The sequence below is a fragment of the Onychomys torridus genome, chromosome 2 (genome assembly GCF_903995425.1).
Source record: "Onychomys torridus chromosome 2, mOncTor1.1, whole genome shotgun sequence".
In the NCBI taxonomy this organism is placed as follows: domain Eukaryota; kingdom Metazoa; phylum Chordata; class Mammalia; order Rodentia; family Cricetidae; genus Onychomys; species Onychomys torridus.
This window is the reverse complement of record NC_050444.1, coordinates 112,562,761-112,577,129: the sequence shown is the minus strand read 5'-3', so window position 1 is coordinate 112,577,129 and position 14,369 is coordinate 112,562,761. Positions and strand designations below refer to the sequence as shown.

Genomic DNA, 14,369 nt, shown 5'->3' with positions numbered 1-14,369 from the left:
TTTACTGGATATGGTAATTAATAACTCTAATCCCAGCACTGAGAAAACTGATGCAGAATTGTAGCCTGGGATGACCTGGAGTTAGATCCTGTTTCAAAACAAACAAACCAAACCAAACCAAAACATATATGAATCTGAATTACAGAAGAGTGTCTTAACAACATCACCAATGACTTGCCAGGACCTGAGGAGAGGAGAGGGGAAAAGCCAAACTTTTCAGCATGGTCCGGCATGGTCCTCAATGGCTCCCAAGCTGTCTCTACCTCTATGATTTTTACAGCTCTATAGGAAGGAATCCCTCGGAGATGTCCAGGGACAGTGCTAGCTTGTATTTCCCAACCCCACTTCTATATGTACATTATATTATTCTCTCTGTCCAGAATCCCTTGCCTTCTATTACTTTTTGTGGAGAGAACATCCTTTAGCCTAGGTTCAATTCAAATGATACTTACTCCTTCCCACCTCCCAGAGGGAGCAGGATGGCTAATATGAGGGAGTTCTCATTAGAATGTTACCTTTGAGCGAGCACTGGAGTGGGTATCAGTTATACATATGGTCTCCTCAGCACATTTCTGTTACACTGAGATTTATCAAGGAATGTCAGCATCTTTGTATTTCTAGAACCTTAATCCACAAGTCTCAATATTTTTTATTATTGTGTTTGCACCTTAAATGGGTCCAGTATTTAGCATGCTTCTCAGCAAACTCATTCATGCATGTATATATTCATTCATTTACTGAAGTCATTACTGGGTTTAAGAATATAAACAGATACCATTGCCCAGAAGAAGCTCACAGTGCAAGTTGGGGAGACAGCAGGAATGCCATTGTATATTTCGGTGTTTAAATATTATTGTCTATGTCTTATACTTAGTGATGGGGATATACACAAGTGGAAAGAATTATTGGGCCACATGCATTAGTCTGGGTAATAATGTTACATCACAGCATGGCAGACGATATATATGAATTCCTTTGAAGAGTCATTTTATTTGGGGATATTTGATATATTTCACAGAATCCAATTTTGTGGGTTTTTCTTTACAAGTTTCAGCCGTGAGAGCCCTGTTGATAGAAGGTGTGGGAAGTTTTCACTCATTAACAATAGTGGTAGGAGATAGCCCTGCAGGGCTTCAAGGTGGGGAGTCACAGGCTGACACACTTTTAACTCCCTAAGCTACATTAAGCATAGGAACCTGCAGCAATATGGATTGAAAGCATAACATATCCTCTTAAGACAAAAGAATAGAGGCTTTGATTTGACAAAAACGTCAAATCTTTAGGTGTTTGAATATATTTTAAAAATCAAATACAGAAAAGGTGGATAACATGGGCATGTTTGAAGTTGAATACTTTGCAGTGCTTCAGTCAGACACACCAGAGCCCCCAGGTTGCTGTCATTGAGGGAGTGCCCACATCACATTAGTGCAACAGACAGAAGACCCCTGCATGCTCCACCTCTGAAACACAGATGATAAAATGCAATCTTCCTGTTACCTGTTGTCTTTTCAAGATGCACAAAACTTTTTTCAAATTTTTCTTTATTAAGAAATTTTCTGCTCACTCCACATACTATCCATAGATTCCCCCCTCCTCCCTCCTCCTACCCCCAGCCCTATTCTCCGAGCCACCCCACATTCCCATATCCCCAAAATCGATGTCTCCCATGGGGAGTCAGCAGAGCCCAGCACATTGAGCCTAGGCAGGTCCAAGCCCCTTCCCACTGCACCAAGGCTGAAGATGCACAAAACTTTTAAGGTGATCAGCTGCAGCTGGCTCCAGCTCCTGCTGTCTTATAAAGTACCTAGGTGAAGACCGTAAGGTCCATGTGGGAGCTGATACATGAAGATAGTAAGGCCCCAGTTCCACCTTGATCTGTGCTGACTAGGCCTGGGCTTGAAACAACTTGGATGATATATTAATTATGTTTCTGTCTCTGACCAAATTATTGACACAGACAACCCAAAAGAAGATAGATTTATTTTGGCTCACAGTTTTATGGGGTTTAGTTTATTGCAAGGAGGCCATGGGGGTGGGGAAGGGGCAGGTTGGTTCTCATTGTAGTGGGCCAGGAAGTAAAGAGTAAGACCGGAAGCTGCCAGGACTAATATGCTCCTGAGTTCCTAACCCAGTAACCTATTATTTCTAGCTAGGCCCTGTCTCACAAAGCTTCCAGGCTGTCCTCAATAATACCACCCTGCAGAGACTAAGGTTTCCAAATATGAACCTGTGGGAGGCATTATATTTTCAAATATAGCAGGTGATCAGACATATACTCAAGTGTAGAAAATTTTATAATAAGTAAATAAAGCTAGAAATCAGATAAGCTCCTGTGAGTTGTTTTGAGTTTAAGTAAAAATATACTCTTTCTTTCTCTTTTTTTTTCTTATCCATATTGATCATTTACTATGACTAACTGGGAGTTATCTAAAGAACTGATTTCTCCTGCTGTCCCCCCAGGCATTTTCTAGTCTCTACCTCCAGTAAACAGTAATTTCCAAGTAAGACAGGAGCAGAGGGAAGTCATGGGGGGAGGGTAGTAATTTGTCATTGTCACCCACAAAATGAAGATAGGAACATTAAGTATGAGTCCAGATACCCTTACAGCTCTGCAAAGCTAGTCACCAGCTCACACAATAACAACCGTGAATTATCTCTACATTTTCTGCTTGAATTGGAAAAACACTAAGAGATAATAAGGTGAGGAGCTAAAGGATGAGGAAAAAGGAACAGAGAAAGTTCCATCCCCAAAAGAGAATGGTGGGAACAGAGGTGGGACTATGGATGGTGAGGACCAACACTGCCTACTCTCGACTGCTGAGAGCTGGAAGTGAGAGACAAGAAAACTCAGTCTTCTTGCAAGACACCATCCTGCAGACCAGGCAAGGGTGGTGCTATGTCAGGCACTAAGCATTGGCTGGGATGGTCACCTCTGCATTCATAGACTGGCAGATCTGCTACTCCACAAGTGTATTTTGCTCCAAGCTCAAAATGAGATGGCATTTCCCCCTGCATTTACCCTTGCTTTCAGTCTCATTGCTGGTATTAGAATGGATGACTGCACCTCCAAAGAACATGCTCCACGTACAACATTCCCCATATTGCTCATGTCACAGTCAATGCCGAAGAAGCTACCAAAACAGAGAGAGTTCATTCAGATTCATTTAACATCCGACCTCTTTGGCTCAGATTTCCAAGCTTTCCACATGCAACTTCCAGACTGGCATGGCTAAGCCGGCTGAGACCTCCCAGTGTGTTAGGAGAGGCATCTGTACAGTTGTCCCGGGAGGTACTATTCTCACCCCACTGACAGAAGGAGAAGGGAGGCATGGAGCAGTGAAGGGATATGACCCCAGGCCTTGGCTGCATAGCGCAAACTGTGTCCGTCACTCAGGCTATCTTCCAAACTGGTTCATTCTACTTGCCTCTCAGGCACAATGGAAGCTTGCCATGCTGAAACACTCCTTATCTATACCAGGCCTTTTTATATTTCCAGGCTCTTGGTATGTGCTGCTCCTGCTTCTTGATGTGCAGATCCCAATTTTTCATCCTAGGTGATGTTCTAACTTATTCCAGGCAAGCCAGTGAATTCACTCCCTCTCCTCTCCCACACCTTCATCACCTTGGAGAGTGACAGGTAGCCTTTGCATGCAGCTCTGCCCCCTACTTAGTCATTAAACATCTCTATAAGGTAGCTACTGTTATTGTTCCTATTCCACAGGTAGCAAAACCAAAGCATGAAATGTCAAATGTTTTCCTAAGGGGCCAACATCTACCTGTGACTCTGGGCTTGAGTAGTTGTGAGTCCTTAACTACTCCACTGTGTTACCTCCTCACTTCCAATTCTTACTGGCTTCAGAGCCAAATTCTGATGCATAGTAGAGTAGTACACAAAGTGGTCAGCACCATGGAAAGGGAGTGCAGTTGGGTGATAGAACTTGAGTCTAGAGGTTTCCCTATATTCCAACAAACTCCCTTGGCTTCTTACAAGGCACTGAGGTAGGATGGGGAATTTCAAAAGCCATTTTCTCTTTTGTCAGATGCTGCATTTACAATACAGTATCTACACACATATCTGAATGCATAGTTAAGAGAAAATTGAAAACAAGAAAACGAAGCAGGACTACTGAGAGGTCCTAAGGGAGTGGCGAGCAGTCCATGTAGGCAGTTGATACACACATGCATTTTCCCACCATTGGCTGCTGGTGTGGACCAAAGTAAACAGGAATGCTCTGGGGCAGCATGTAGAGTATGTGTTGCACTTCTGAAGCCTGAGAAAGGGTTAATGGCACAAGTATGGCCTGGAAGGCCAGGCCCCAAAGAGAGTGGCATCCCCTAACAGGTAGGTGCCAGAACCAGGTTGGGTTCTGTTCTTTTTAGTTTCATTGCTAAGCTCAGCAATGGAAAGCAACAGCTCATCTTTCCAGCCACATACCCACAAGTGAACCACTAACTGCAGCCCTCTGGATATGGCTCCTCTCAGAGAGCAGACAAGGTGCTGGGGCTGATGACAAGGTGAGAGGTGTGCTGCAGAGGGCTCTGGCCACAGCCACTCACTCACACTGGGTCAAGACATTCCACTCAATGTGCTGTGCACAGCTTGTTCCCTGTTTGATGCAGAGATTGTGGCAAGATTGACGCAAATACATGGCAGGGCACACAGATGGGGCTTGTCTGAATGCAAGCACTCCTGGTTCTCTAACTTTGGCTAATTCATTTGCTTCCTGGAGTATCAATTTTCTAAGCTGCTAAAAGGAAACAACTCTTCCTTGTTCCTGGGATGGTGGTTTGAAGACAGCAAGATACTATACAAATAAAGCTGGCATAAATATTAACAAAATTAATATTACTGTTCCCTATTTGTAGACTTGTCTAACAAACCTCATATGACAGAATCTGGGCCTTTGGGTTGCTTAGAATGCCTCTATCAAACTAACTTCCATGCTCCATGCCTCAACTTTCTCATTCATAAATACATCTAGAAATGCACTTGCTCCAAAGTAAGTTGACTATGATTACTACCCTGATTGGAACACCAGTGTGGACTGATGTAAGTAAAGGCATGGACATACCAATACACATATGTATTCATAAATTATTCACAAGGATAGAAAACCACAGGACTGAGAGAAGGATATCCTCAGCACAGGACCTAACAGGATCATGCATTAAAACATGACAATGATTATTCTTTACTTTACAACTAATATCCACTTATGAGTGAGTATATACCATGTTTGTCTTTCTGAGTCTGGGTTACCTCACTCAGCAGGATTTTTTTTTCTAGTTCCATTCATTTGCCTTTAAATTTCCTGATGTCAGTGTTTTTAATGGCTTAGTAATACTCTATTATGCGAACATACCATGTTTTCTTTAAACATTCTTCAGATGAGGGGCATCTAGATTGAGTAAAGGATAACTATGCTATAGTCCACACACCCAGAGAGGCTAGGGAACAAGGAGAGCCCAAGAGGGAATGCATGGATCTCCCTGGGAAGGGGAAACAGAAGAGATCTCCTAGGTGGACTGGGGGAGGGTAAGGATGGGAACTTGAGGGATGGGGTTAGAGTGGACGGGGAGAGTGTGGGAGGCCAGCTCCCACCTTTTAAAGGGTTCCTATGAGGAGAAGAGAGGGATAAGAAACTTTTAAATAGAAAGATAGCAAAGAGGATAAAGACAAACACAAGATAGTTTCGGGAAGACCTGGATCACAATCCAATGGCCCCTTCTGCCTCTTCAAAAGGACTTTTTATAACAATGTCAAGGGGTGGGGCAAAAGACCTCTCCCTTGCTAGATCAAAGCACACTGCACAGCCAAGTGCAGTCCCTTCCAGACACCTGGTAACCATGCTCGTGGTCAAATCATCCCCTTTTGCAGCCCTGCTGGGTAAAGCAACCTCAGATGCTCATACCCTGAGTAAGTTCTCACAAAGAAACCTCTGTGGGTCTCTACAGGAGAGTACTGAAAGAGATGACTGGAAAGGGGGGCATTTCAAGGTCAGCTCGAAACCTGATACAAGAATCTACAAAGATGACCCCAGCTAAGACTCCTAACAATTATAGATGCAAAACCTGAACTGTCCTCTCCTGTGATCAGATTGGTGACTACCTCAATCATCATCAGAGAACCTTCGTCCAGAAACTGATAGAAACAGATGCAGAGATCCACAGCCAAACATTAGCCTGAGCCTGAGGAATCCTGCTAAAGAGAGGAAGGAAGGATTATAGGAGCCAGACAAGTCAAGGGCATCACAAGAAAACCCACAGAATCAACTAACCTGGCTCATAGGTACTCAGAGAGTCTGAACCAACAACAAGGAAACCTGCATAGGACCTACCTAGGCCCTCTACATATGTGTGACAGCTGTGCAGCTTGGTCTACTTGTGGGACTCCTAACAATGGGAGCAGGGGCTATTCCTGATGCTTTGCCTGACTCTTGAGAATCTACTTCTCCTCATACTGGATTGCCTTGCCCAGCCTTAATACAAGGGAAGGTGCTTAGTCTTACTGCAACCTGATGTGCCATTCTTTGTTGATACCCAAGAGAGGCCTGCTTGTTTCTAAACAGAAAAAGAGGACAAGTGGACTGGTGGTGGTGGTGGTGGGGGGACACAACGAGGAGGGGGAAGGGAAGGGATAGAGAGGAGGGAAGGGAAAATGAAGTTCAAGATATAAAATAAATTAATTAATTAAAAAACATTACAATGAGCAAGCTAATAAACCTTGATTCCCTTGAACACTGGATGCAGAAAACAATGGGAGCTCAGAGTGGTTTCAAGCTGACACAGTGACTGTTAAAGGCCCTAACCAAACACTCGGCACAGAGTATATGTTCAGTGAGTTATAGGTGAAATGAAAATAAGAAGGCTGAGCTCTTCAGAGGAAGCTGTTCACCATGTGTTTTGATTATTGACAGCTTGGCAGGAGACATTTTAGAGCTCTGTAGATTTCAACAACAAAACAAAGAACTTATTCATGTATAGCTTAGAAAAACTAATTTACCTGTTTAATGGCCAGCTGTGACATAGTCTACAGCCATTACATAGGATCTATGGTAAGGAATGGAATAACATACCAGGACTCTGTCTTTTTTCCTATTGGGAAATGGTGTTACATAATGGAGCAGAGCCCTGGCTGCCCTGCCAAGCCAAAAGAGAACACACAGATCTTCAATCCAGCTTTGACTATAACTTTCTAGTACAGCCTTGGGCAACACCGCATTGCGTCTCTGAGCCTTGGTTTTCTCCTCTGCAAATGAGAGAATTTAGTATAGAAACGCTTTTGGAAGCCTTTTTGTTCCCAAACTGTATGATAACTCATTATCCAAAGAGGAGTGTGTATATATCAAACTGCAAACATTATGATTTCATGGCAGAGTCACGGTTCACGTACTGAATTATGTGGCTAGAGGAACTGGCTGCAGGCCTGAGGCCTGGATCTCTCCCAGCTTTCTGTCTACAGGTAAGAGACTGGTCACCTGGCTCAAGCCAGTCCTCTGCAGCTCCTCTAGAAAGTCCTGGGGAGTGTGGGAACAGAAATACCCAAATTTTCCAGCCCTAAATGACCCCTGTGCCCCTCTACCATGTATGTGCCTACCACTCTCATATAGCTGCTGAGATCTCATGCAACAAGTGATTCTCATGAAATCAAACCTCAGCTTAAAACCACAATCCTGAAACCATATTAACACATTCTTCCTTCTGTTTCTGATCATCCCCAGAAACTCCCTGAAGCTGTGCATTTGCTATCTGCTCGGGGCCTGGCACAGCCTTTCTCCTTCCAGACTCCACATATGGCTTTATCAGTGCCTGGGATCCCTTCCATTTCTGTGGACTGCCTGTCTTTTTAGGGGCCCTTTGAAAAAGCTTCCTGTTGTTTCCAGTTCTTGCTCAGAGTCTGGACCACTCAGCTCTGGTCTCACCTGCCCACCTGTCAGTTGAACATCACACCTTCTCTGAACTCATGTCCTTGGTGCCATGTGTCTCTGTATTTTGGCTCCTCTGGGTTACAGGTGATATTTTGTGAACACAAAGCTAGATTCAGCATCATGAGCCAATAAGACCTGAAATCTACATTTCAAAGTCCCTCTTTCTGGATTTAGGAACTTGCAAGCTCACAAAACCCTTTCATAGCTATGTCAACAGGATCCATGTTGGATGGCATGCACACAAAAGAAAGCTGAAATGGGTAGAATATATACAGAAGAAACATCAGAGAGGGCAACTAATTCTCTTTGAAGGGTGGGATTTAGAGAAGTTATAGCAGAGGTAACATTGTATTTTGACTGTTTGCTGATGACTGAGTAGGAATGTCTAGGTGAGGAGAAGGAGCTACACTCAGCAGTGAAGCATGGGCGTAAAGGAAAGGGGGAGAAAGCATGTGTGCATGGGAAGAAGGCCAACTGTTATAGAAGCTCCATGTCAGGAGGCCAGGTGCTGAGGACGCCATGTCAATCCTGACTCCTCAATCTCTACTTCCATTTCTTTTTATCACCTGTTTTTATTGAGAAGTTTATGTCTAAGGATATTACTTTTCAAAAGTACCACATTAGTAAAACCATTATTTTGGCTTATTTCTTGCTTTTACAGAAAGAAGCTGGATTGATAATGGGACATATTATCATTGTAGTTGTTTTGAGACAAAGCAAGCCTTCTCAGCCACGATACTGGTGAAGTCCATGGCTGGGTGATTCTTTATTGCAGGGATTAACCTGAGCATGCAGTGTGGCTAGCAACATCTCTGGCTTCATTTTCCCACACACCAGTGATATTTCCCCCTCCTCAGGAGTGATAACTCTGTGCTAAGTGCACTGCAGGTGACTAAAGTCACCCCTGTTTGAGATCCACTAGCCTAGAGAAAATAATATGAGCTACAGACCTAATCTCAAGTGCAAAGCTAGCTAAGACACTAGCTATGGGATTCTGGAAATGTTACTTTGTGCCTCACAACATGAGAACTAATCTTTACCTACTATGATTGATATTAAAAGGTAAAAATAAAGTATATGAAGCACTAGGCAGAGTCAGGAGCCATAGAAGACAGGAAGGAAATGGTCATGTAGTACTAAGAATTGTGGTTCTTATTAAAGATGCCTATATTATCAATGTATTATTAGAAATAATACTCAAAGTTTAAAAGTGACTGAACAAACACATTCTACTTTGCAAGAAAATAATAATGGCATGGCCTGCTGTGAGCACAGTTCTAGGCATCACTTACCCAGGGATGCTCCTGTAATTTCCTGTCTCAATTTTGAGACTATTTTATGTTTTACCAAAGCCTTCCACATTTAGCACAAATAACTGTAATTACTGTACTTACTTGCCTGTTTACTGCAATTTTCCAAAACTCCCAAAACTCTACTGCTTTTTCCCATTCACCTTCCTTCTTCATCAGCTAGTAAAGCTGCTTAGCAGTATACTTGCTGAAAGGATTTTCTCAAGATTTGTTACTTATTTAGCTATTCTAGATGACAGATTCAAAAGTAGACCAACCATATATTAATAGGTCCATCATTCCACATCACACAGTGATAAGTGTGAGTCATGGAATTGGACCAGACGGGCTTAATCACAATCCTCCACCTTGACATGTAGTTTCTGACAAAGTTAAGCGGTTATATGAGGCACTGTTGTCTCATTTGGCAAACATAAAAGAAGAGCAGCATGTAAAGAGCTTCTTCCTGTACTAAGTGTGAGATAACAAATAGATAACAGGTAAGACAACAAGTAGATGTCTATTCTTAGGTCCATAAGTCAACTCTGAGTTGCAGGTGCTCCCACGGCCAAATAAGGATTCACATATCTGACCCATTAAAGAACAAAGTTGCTGTGAGGAGTGTTTCTACATTGAGCAGAATTGTGCTTCTTCAGTCTAAAGTTTACAAATATAAGAGATCATTGCTTGCAAGAATGTTTGTCATCAAACAGGCCACATCTCATATCCATGTGTGCATATTAATTATAAATAAGCACTCCTCAAATCACATTACTAGAATCTGTTGCTTACCTACTGTCTCTTCCAGAACATAGAAAATAGTGAGATAAGAAACTGGCATGGTTGGTTGGTCACTGGAAGAAACTGTGTTGTTCTAGCAAGGCAAGGACCAGAAGTTCTTTTTCTAAGACTGGCTAAAAGAATTCTTCTGCTATTAAAAGAAGAAGAAGAAGAAGAAGAAGAAGGAGGAGGAGGAGGAGGAGGAGGAGGAGGAGAAGAAGAAGAGAAGGAAGGAAGGAAGTTAGTTCTTATTTTTTTCAGCACTGCAATTCAGATGAGCAGTTTAAGACAATACAACATCTAACAGAGAATCCAATGTCAGTAATTAAAAAGTTGTGCTCAACTTAGCAAAAAAAAGTTTGATTTTGACCAAAACAGGCTAGTGTGAGTATAAACAGAAATTGTGGAGATTTCCAGACATCTAGGATTAGCTGAGGAATTGCTTAGACTTAATGCTTTCTCCTGAAGATCTGAACCAGATACAGCTCCCATACAAAGACAGCTGCCTCTTAGCTGAAGTAGTATCCACTAGTGAGGAAATGTGATTCTTTCATTTACCTACTATGACTCTAACCACTCAGGATGAAATGACAGAATATGACAAGAACTTTCACAAGAGTAAATGAGATGATGTTGACATACAAAGCAGCAAACATAAGATACAGCAAGAACACAGACAAAGGAGGGATTCATTTAGCCTGGGAGTCAAGGAAGGCTTCCCAAAGAAGATGGCAGCATCTTCAAGCTTTGATGGATAGTCAGAGTTTGTCTGATAGCGGAAGAGAGCCACTGAAAGGAAAGGGGGCCCAAGAAAGAAATGAGGTTGTTATTTCCTTTCAGGACAGTTGGGGCGCTGGAGCCAAGGACAGACCTGGAACAAAGTTAATGCTATTTTTACAAGCTAGAAAAATACCAGCAGCAGGAGCCCTGGCCAGAACCACCCCCACAAAGTGCAAACAAAACTACTCCTATCTGCTGGCTGGCTGCTGGAGAACTCACGAACCAGTCCCTTAAGAACAAAATGTTCTTTTATCTTTGGCTTTTCATTCCCACAAAGTCCTTCCTCCTCTGTTTCCAGAGCTGGAAAACTCATGAATTGAGTTGTGCTGCTCTTTGATCCTTATCTTCTCATCCCAGGCTGTCTCTGGGAATGAGAGTCCATGGGATATTTCAGCTGAGAGGTGACCCTTCCTACTTCTCAGAATGTGGGGTCCATTGCTGATCCTGTCAGGCCAGCATATGACATGCCCATAGTTGTTACAGCAGTGCTGTGAGAGGCCTGGATGGCATACCACTCTCCCTCCAAAGCTAGGCTCTTACAATGACATTTGGGGTCACTGAGTACCAAATTTACCCAATCAGCTCTTAAAGCTGTTTCTGACTGAAACCTGTGTAGGTTGTTAGAGTGCTGAATCCCACATTCTTTAGGAGGACATGAGGAGGAAAATGAGGGCACCTTCTGGGGATACAGTGGAGTCAGAGCCATGGTTCTTCTTTTATGCCTGTCTATCCACAGAGAAGAGAAGAGAGTTCTGCTGAGAAATAATGCACATCTGGGAGAGTGAGCGAGTGAGTGTGTCTGTGTGTCTCTCTGTGTGTGTGAGCATGTGTGTGCATGTATGGGTCTGTGTCTATGCACATGTGTGATGTATATAACACTGGTTTTCACAGGAAAACCACGAAGGGCCATTGCTAGCTCTTCCCATAAAAGAGAAAACAGAAGATGAAGAGGTAGCCTGCTTGTAGGCAGAACAAGAATGTAGCCCAGTCAGGAGATCTGCTATCTCAAACCAATACCAGGAAGCTACATAAATGTAGAGTAGGGAGAACAATAGAAATCTCCCCAGAAGGAATGGTCCTTGTCTGGTTTGTTCACTGCTGACAATCTCCAGTGTCCAGACCCAGCACAGACAGGTTGTACACATTTGATATTCATCTGTAGTCTATCTGTGATCAAATGGTTGTTCAGGCCTCTCTGGCCTCTGTTCTCCTCTGAACCCCAACATGACAGACACAAGGTGGAAAGTGAGCATAATTATTGCTTCCAGGCCTCTTTACCTTCCCAGATATCCTAACAGGTGATGGGGAAAGGGGGCAGGGTAAGAATCTGTAAGGACAAAACTTGATCAGAATTATCAGTAAGTCTTCCTATCCCTTAGCAAAGAGAACCCCTTCCCCGGCCCTCTCCAGTCAGCACGGGCACCTGAGTTCTGTCCTTTAGGAATCCAGAAATTTATTCTATATTTCTACTTCACAAATTTACTTTTAATAGGTGTGGAACTCATTAGTGTGAGATAACTGGGCCACAAAACATGTAAGCCAAAGCTTCTGGAAATAAAAGTTCTATCAGTGAGCTCTGTATTTAAACAACAAATGGGGGTCATCTGGGAGTTTCCCCCTCTTGGACAGTACAAAATGTCCTGGGCAGAAATAAGAAGGTGTGTTTTGGCATGTCCTTAGGGAGGCCAGGGAAGCTGACAAGGAAACCCACGGTGCCTGCGGCTCCCCAATACAAGGCCCCCGCCAAGTGTTTGTCACCTGGGTGAGGCAAATGGTTGAGACTGTCACCCTAGGGGAAATTGCAAAAGATGATGAAGGAAGTTTCCCTGAGCACCTCCATGATCTGCGTGGTCAGGGTAACTAAGACAGGAACACTCCATGTCTGTCTACACCTCCAGCTCCGTCTTTGCCTGTGCTTCAAAGCATGACATTCTATCCAGAAGCACTGCTCCCATTGGGAGGTGCTGGAAAGAAACAACCCTGCCTGTGGTCAGAGCCACACCACGAGTCACCCTGCTATTCCATGTGCAGTCCTGTTGTTTATTCTTTCTCTGGGCCAGAGCCTGAGAACAGAAAGATGAACAGGGACAGAGCTCTCAGACTGATGAGTGTCATCCATGCCACACATCAGGAAACAGATTAACCTTCCCTCTAAAGTTTAATGTGACTTTACTCAATGCATTTATCAGCAACCTATAAAACACAATGCAATGTTCACCACTAGGAATATGAGATTAATAACAAGGTGTCCTTGTTCTCAAGAAATTCTCTGTCTGGTAGAAAAGACAATCAGAACAATCATAAAATTATTAACATAATGTGTTCATTTCTTCAAATAAATAAATATGACAAAAAGGAGCACAATTTACAGAATTTCTAAATCTGACTGCTCCACTGAACACCCTGTAAAGGATGAAGCTTTTATTGACCTTCACATTGGAGGGGTTACCTACCCGGAAAGCCTCCCCATTTGCGACAATGCTGAGAGGTGGGAGCTGTAGGAGGTGTTCAAGGCGGCAGGGGGATAATATATTAATGAGAGGATTCCCAATGAAAGCAACCTCCTTTCTCATTCATGTGCAAAAATGTTCACTTGGCCGGGTGGTGGTGGTGGTGGTGGTGGTGGTGGTGGTGGTGGTGGTGGTGGTGGTGGTGGTGGAGGAGGCAGAGCCAGGCAGATCTCTGTGAGTTCGAGGCCAGCCTGGTCTACCAAGTGAGTTCCAGGAGAGGCGCAAAGCAAAGCTACACAGGGAAACCCTGTCTGGAAAAACAAAAACAAAACAAAACAAAACAAAAACATGCTCACTTGCCCTTCCACTTTCTAACACAGACAGAACTTTACTAGATGTGAGTCTCTTGACCTTGAACTTCCAGGCTACAGAACTGTAGGAATAAATCTATACTCTCAGTATCTGTGGCCTCAGGGATGCTGCTACAGCAGAGTAAAGTAGGTTGAGATTATAACAGTCATTTCTAGGCAGATAACACATGTGCCAAGACAGACATGTAATGGAATGAGATCTGGAAAAACAATCTATGCAAGTCCTTAAGAGATAGCTCTGGACTTAAAGGCAGTGATTCTCAACCTGCCTAATGCGTCCTAACCCTTTAATACAGTTCTTCATGTTATGGTGACCCCCAACCATGCAATTACTTTCATTGTTACTTTATAAAGGTAACTTTGCTACTGTTATGAATTATAATATAAATATCTGTGTTTTCCAATGGTCTTAAGCAACACCATGAAAGGGTAGTCTGTGAGAACAGCTACTCTAAGGTAAAGTATGACTCAGCAATTAAGAATTGGAGTCTTACTATGCCACCCAGCTGGCTGAATTCTTGCCTCACCTCTCAAGTAGCTGAAAGGACACACGTGTGTCACCAGACTTGACTAAAGGCTTGTGAGCTTAATCCATTATGAGAAATTCATTTTAGCCATGGCCTGGTATACACATACACAATACTCACAAGCAGAAACAGGCTAACAACACAGTGCCTACCCATACTGTGCAAGACACACACTCTGTTGTGTTCTGCTCTGCTCTACTATACCATTCTATTCTGAAAGTTCAATGTCACAGCTTGGTACATT

At 43.2% G+C, this 14,369-nt stretch overlaps 1 protein-coding gene across 3 annotated transcripts in view; it reads right to left on the bottom strand.

The window, feature by feature from the left end:
• Fggy (FGGY carbohydrate kinase domain containing) overlaps positions 1-14,369 on the bottom strand; it is a 405,205-nt gene that overhangs the window by 186,993 nt on the left and 203,843 nt on the right. The window lies entirely within an intron of this gene.